At 44.6% G+C, this 7,020-nt stretch overlaps 1 protein-coding gene and 1 pseudogene across 1 annotated transcript in view; both read right to left on the reverse strand.

Annotated features, from left to right (window-relative positions):
- The window catches only part of PHF20 (PHD finger protein 20), a 129,963-nt gene that overhangs the window by 43,613 nt on the left and 79,330 nt on the right, over nt 1–7,020 (reverse strand). The gene's annotated exons all lie outside the window — the stretch shown is intronic.
- LOC105804926 lies at nt 3,897–6,021 on the reverse strand (annotated as a pseudogene).

Genomic DNA, 7,020 nt, shown 5'->3' on the forward strand with positions numbered 1-7,020 from the left:
AAAAAAAAAAAAAAAAAACAAATATGACAAATTGCTAACAACAGGAAATTTGGTTAAAGGTATATATTCTTTGTACCATTTTTTGCAACTTTTTTTATAACTCAAATTTTTTCAGAATAAAAACGTCTTAAAACTATATGCAGGAAAATTACTTTCAGGCCACAAAATAGCTAAAGGTACTAATGCACAGGTCCAAGTGAATGATGCAGGGCTATCACCCTATCCTGAGAATGAAGCATTTTACAGTAGCTCCATAAACTCCTCAAAGTGACTGACTTCAGTTTTGTAGCAACTTACCTGTTCACCCTTAACCCACTTCTGGAAGCACACCTGACAGTCTCAGAAAAGACCCTGTAGTCATGCTATACATACTGCTTTGCCTCCATCTCCAAATGCTTAACTGCTACCCATCCTTCAAGGCCATGTGCAAGTACCACCTTCTTCCAACCCTGTCCCCAAATCACCTACCTAAATATCACACCTCTCTCCTAATGGCAAATCCAAATAGCAGTTAATGAACACTAAGACCAAGAATGCCCATTCATCTTTGCATACTCAACAGTTAGCAAAACTCCTAGGCATATAGTAAAGGCTCAATGATTCCTGAATTGAAGTACTATGTAGCAGGCACACATTATCACTATCATTCTTCTACTTCCATAGTTTTATTCTAAATGTTTCTCATGACATCACTTTACTTTCTCTCTTATAATACAAGTAATTGAAGTCTTATCTGTTCCCCTGGACAGAAAGACCTGCAAGGGCATGGACCAGATGTCCCAGTAATCTCTCTAATCCTTAGAACAATGAATTCTCAGTTTTCCACTACAATACATGCTTGGTGAAAAGATAGACCATAAACACTCGCAACTTCCCAAACGAAAACGGCTGCAACTCCATGACTTGGCTGCAACTGTGTAACTCTCCTACTCAAGAAACCATAAAGAACACAAGTTCATGAAAGCTAAACCATTATAGTCATTGTGCTAAATCTTAACTGGTTAATTTAAAGGTATATCATTTGCAAAAACTATTACAGGCATTACCCCGAAACTAAGCTGGTTAAAGTATATCATTTGTTAATTATTAATACTTCAGTAACAACTCCCTATTCATTTTATTTACTTATTTTTTGAGATCAGGGTCTCACTCTGTCACCCAGGCTAGAGTGCAGTGGCATGATCATAGCTCACCGCAACCTCTGATTCCTGGGCTAAAGCAATTCTCCTGCCTCAGCCTCCTAAGTAGCTCGGGCTACAGGCTCAAGCTACTATACCTGGCTTATTTTTCTTTTTTTTATAAATGGGGTCTCACTATGTTGCTCGGGCTGATCTCGAACTCCTGGCCTCAAGCAATCCTCTTGCATCGGCCTCCCAAAGTGCTGGGATTACATGCTTATGTATGCTGGGTCACCATGCCCAGCCTTCTTATTGATTTTCTAACTGACAACAAAGACATCAAGACATCACGGATTAGAATCACTGATCTAGACCATGTGGCAAAGTGTCCCACTTCTACCAGATACTTAGTAAAAAGAAGATTAGCTGAATGAGCTTGTACTTCTATTCAGTCTTCTCTCTTGTTTATTCTGTGTTTCCTGCAGAATATTCACAAATGAAGCAGCTTAGAATGGGGCCTGGCACTCGCTAAGTATTTGTAGGCTAAAATGAATGAATGGACAGCAGCCCATTTGCAAATAGCCCTAGTTATCTGTGAATGGCCAAATAGTCTGGGCCCAGATTTAGAAAATAATGTGAGTTCTCTAAGGGCATGACTGTAACTTCCGTTTTATAGCATAAATGAATGCCTGCCCAAGTAGAACAACTGAAATTGCATTCTCCTCTGGCTTTTAAGTCATCAAAGCAAAAAGCATATACCTATTTCAAAAAAATACAGGGAATGCCTATAATCCCAGAAATTATGTGTGTGTGTATTTTGGAAAAAGGTAGCCTTAAGGCCCCACAAAGTGTATAAACTTTACAACAGGCACTGGATTTAGCTTCTAACCTAGTCTCCTAACTTATCTTGTATGCATGGCATAATTCCTAGTAGTGCAGAAACAATTAACTGCCAATTTCAAGTGATATCTAACACCACCCTTAAGACAACATAATTAAAAGCTTAATCTGCTAAGTTATAAGGAATGTGCCTGTCATCGAGAACTCTCCCTGCCAAAACAGACAACTAAATTTTGAGATTAAATTTCCACCTCATTTATACATCAGCTTTAATAATTTCCTCCACATGACAGAAAAGCAAGTTGGGAGGAAAGAAGCCCTGACACTGAGAGGAGGCTCAGCAAGAAAAGGGAGATCCCTTGCACAAGCCCGTCAGCCTGAGGCATAGCACTCTGGACTCAGCTGGACAAAGGACCAACAGAAACGAAGCACAGACAAGCCAGGAATGAATACTTGAGTACTTTTCAGTTCCCCATTTTCAAACAGCTGCACTGCTACAACATTTCTGTTAACTATTAATATATAGCATCTGGTCAAGACCGAAAAAAAAATGAAGCTACTCAAAAAAAAGTTCTTTTAGTTATCCAAACAAAAGTATGCAATTCTGTAGACATATCATCATGATGGTATAGAAGTCTTTTTTTTTTTACTTTAACATGTGTTGATTAAAAAAAATAAAGGGCAGGGGAAGTTTTCAATCTCATTCAAGAGAACTGTTTCCTGGTATAAAAAGACATTATTCTCAAACAATAGCTTTCTAAAAAAAAAAAATACATCATGCAATCAAAGTTTTAAAAAGTTTCACTAACTGTTTCAAACCTCTGGAAACAAAACATGTAGTAACAATTTTGACCGGGTTTTGCCTGAGTAACGCCAAATCTTCCAAGTCGACACAGAGGCAGGCTGGCTTTGCTGCAAAAAGAACTGTAGAACAGAGCCAAAACCACAGTTTCCAAGGAGGGCTCCCGCCAGAAAACAGGGGCCTCAGTAAAGCGCTGGGGTGACCCTGTGTACCTTTGCACACAGGCAGAAGCCTCTAGGCCTCTGGAGTCTGTGGCAGCTGTACACTCAGTGGCACAGGCCCTGCAAAAGCTGGCTGCAGAAGCAGGGACATGTGTGGCTCTCTCCTTATTTTTAAAGCCCATTTAAAAAAAAAAAAAAAATCCAGAATCCCACACATTTGCAGTTGTAATTAGGACTTGCAAAATTTCACGTTACCTACCCCTTTAAGCCTGTCTGTTTCTTGCATTTATTATGGAAGCACAGTTTTGATACCTTTGAGAGTTCACTCTCTAGCTAAACCAGCCACAAAATATCTCATCCCCAAACAAGAACCCACCTGAGCATTTACAGAAGGCAGGCAGAAGTTAACTCAGCCAATACACAATTCCCCATAATCCCTATGATTTACATACTGAGAAGAAAAAAAAAAAAGCCAGTTGCTCTGGATTCAGATGTGATGAAACCGTTTTCATTACTGTCAAAGGCATCAACCAGATTTGGGAATTTGTTAAAAGGTTAAAAATTCATACAAAACCTACTATAAATTAAGACAAAGGTAGATTAAAATGCATCACTGTCTGTCTCTTTATTTAAAGTAATGCTTCCCATAAAAAGCAAAAGTGGGCTTTTGCCTTGATGCTGAACAACGCTGGCTCTAGAATTCTGTGCAATTGTGCACAAAAATATATTCTCTGAAAAAAATTGTTTTCCACTTATCGCGAACTTCAACATGACCAAGTTCAAAGGCAAATCATGATAAAAACTGCCACTGTCTTAAATTCTGTAGGTTAAGAGTTTCAGACAAGCTGCGGTGAAAAGCCATGGTTGAGAAACCCAGTGAAGCACACACAGGGACACAGCACAGACACTTTGGGTTTTGGAGTTGGAGGAAATTGGAGTAAAAAGTTGATTTTGTGTGCAATACTTTTAGACGCTCTAGGAAGACCCAAAATCATGATAAACGTAGCAGTCTGAAAAAGTCACTGTAGCCTGCTGTCGCCGAGTTGCCTCCGTACACATAGCTTCCATACCCAGCGCCAGCATTCATGTAGCCTCCATGGTTGGCGCCACCAAATCCTCGCCCTCAAAGGTTGGGGGGGGTGGGGGCACTTCATTGTGCATGGGGCTGCCCATGCCAAAGCCGGGGTTATGTGGCTTAGCAGCAAATTTCGGTCCACCTCTGACAGGTATGGGGGCTCTCTTCTTTTTGTTAGCATCAAGGGTGAGAGGGGTGTCAGGGAAAACCTTTTCTAGTGCCGCGAGGGCAGCGTATGCCTTTGCCACCTTTTTGTTGGAACCACCACCTTCTGTCCATCCACCTCCACGACAAAGTGCTTGTCGTGGCTGCCCCCGGTCTCAGAGATGAGCTCGTACTTGAGGGATCGTGGCTGCCCCCGGTCTCAGAGATGAGCTCGTACTTGAGGGATCGTGGCTGCCCCCGGTCTCAGAGATGAGCTCGTACTTGAGGGATCACCGCTTCTCCTTCAGCTCCATGACCGGGTTCTTGCCATGCTTTGTCAGGATCAGCCCCTGCTCAGCAGTGGCATCTGAGGGAAAGGCAGCACTGGGGGGTTGAGACAGCTTCCACCACAGGGGTAGGGGCCACCATGGCAGGCTTCCCCCCCTTGCTTAAGTCTCTGCCCTCTGCACCCATCGGCAAGCCCATGTCCTGTAACACCTTAACGGCCACGTGCAACTTGGCGGTCTTTTTGGAGGGCCCCGAGGCCTCGAATGAATTGCCGTCGACCTCCACTGACATGGTGAAGATGGGGGCCTGGTTTGAGACCGGTTTGTACTGCAGGCACAGCTTCGGCTGGTTCAATCAGGGCATTCATAGCTTGGGGAGGCTCTGCCTTCTCCTCTTTCTTTTTAATCTTCTTCTTCTTCTTGCTGGGAGACTTCTCCTCCCCATTCCCCTTCATCGGGTGTTTCATGGGCGTGATGGCGAAGGTGGTGCTGGGGGTGATTTGAACAGTATAGTCCACTGGGTTTTCGTTCTTTGGTTTCTTGGGCTTCTTGGAAGGCAGAGGGGTTCCATACCCAGGACTTTGTAGAGCTGCCCAAATGCAGTGAGTCGCAGCGTGTGCTGCGCACTCTGTGTGATATCTTCCCGTTGCTGTCTAGATGCCCAATAGCATTAGTGGCTTCTTTTTCACAGGGTCATAAATGCCAGAACCATCTGGCATCACGATGCCCAATGCCAGGAACTCCAGCACTCCCCACAGGGCCTCACCAGCCCCCATGGGTCTGTTGGCTGTGCCGATGGATTTCTCACACAGGAGCTCGAGAGGCCAGGCTCAGAGGGGACCCCAGGTGGACACACGGATGCACAGGTCCCTCAGGATCCAGATGACAATGACACAAGACTTCAGCCTGTTGGCTCTGGCCTGGAACCACTTGGCGTGTCAAAGGGATGCCAAGGCAGCAAGGCATTTCTGCCTGTCCAGAAAGTACAGGGATCGTTGACTGACAGCGTTTCTCCAGCTAATACTTTTTCCATTTCTTCTCTGACAAGAGGCGATGTCAGGTGGATGGTCAGAGATAACAGAGGCTCTTCTGTGTTTTTTATCACAATTGCAGCATCATCGACAGACCGCAGTATTTCGTACTTGTCTTCTGTTACAGCAGTGAGCTGGATGGCAAGGTTGTCAACCACCTTATCCAAGAGGGCAGTCCTGGGCTTCTCCTCACAGAGCAGTACCAGCTCCAGATCCAAGTCCCCCTTGAGCAGAAGACCCTTTGCCACGAGGCCCATCCACATCATGCCCCGCAGGGTTCTGGTCATGTGCTCCGTCTTCTGTTCCCTAGCCCCTTCTTTGCTCTCATCCTCCGGGGGCACGTCCATGCTGTCGGACTTGGCGTGCTCGCCACTGCCTTTTTCCTGCTCATCTGTGCAGTTGGACACGGCTTTGAGCACCCGCTCAGTGTGCGACACCATGTTCTGGACTGCCTCCAGTTCCTCTTGCATCGGATAAACGGAAGAATGCTTTGCCATCACGTGCCGATCATCATTCACAAAAATTGGCATCAGATGCATTTTTACTTCTTTTTCTGTAGTGTCTGGAAATCAAACTTTGTTTATCTTTTCAAACTGTGACAGATTTCCTTGGTGTTATCAATACTTCAACTATCTTGTGGGCGTCTCCTTCCCTGATTACAGCTGCCGCTGCCCTCCTGCCACAGCCTGCCAGGGTGTCTCCCCGCAAAAGCCATGGTGCGCGTTGGGCTGCAGCAATGGCGCGGGAAGAGGAGGAGGAGCGGGGGCCAGGGGCGAGCTAGCCGGCGGGCAGGTGTGCGCGGGGCTGATGGTACAGAAGTTGTATAAACGGCCACATTAAAAACAAAATGATTTAAATGTCAAGGGGGGGCGGATCTTGTTTCCAATGTTAAAATAAATTTAAAAGATGAACAATAAGCTCAGGAGTTTGAAACCAGCCTGAGCAAGAGCGAGACCCCGTCTCTACTAAAAATAGAAAGAAATTAATTGGACAACTAAAAATATATAGAAAAAATTAGCCAGGCATGGTGGCGTATGCCTGTAGTCCCAGCTACTCGGGAGGCTGAGTCAGGAGGCTCGCTTGAGCCCAGGAGTTTGAAGTTGCTGTGAGCTAGGCTGACGCCACGGCACTCACTCCAGCCCGGGCAAAAGAGTGAGACTCTGTCTCAAAAAAAAAAAAAAGATGAACAATATCCACAGATGGCAAGGATGTGAGGGAAAAGGCACGTACTCTACCATTTCCTTGGTAGATATATAAAATATAAAGTGAGATGGTCTTTTTGGAGGGTGATTTGGCAATGAAATTTAAAATGTGCATTCCCTTGAATCCAACAATTACACACAAGAGAAACTTAACCTATAGGTCTATTCACTGAGTGGTCAAAAATATATGTTCAAGGAATACCACTACATCATTGTTTAAAATACCACCTCCTCGGAGCCAGGTGCAGTGGTTCGTGCCTATGATCCCAGCTACTTGGGAGGATGGCTTGAGGCCAGGAGTTCAAGATCAGTCTGGGCGACAGAGTGAGACCCCATCTCTAAAAAAATAAAATAAAATAC

Source organism: Propithecus coquereli, unplaced genomic scaffold (assembly GCF_000956105.1).
Source record: "Propithecus coquereli isolate 6110/MARCELLA unplaced genomic scaffold, Pcoq_1.0 Scaffold122, whole genome shotgun sequence".
Classification (NCBI taxonomy): Eukaryota; Metazoa; Chordata; class Mammalia; order Primates; family Indriidae; genus Propithecus; species Propithecus coquereli.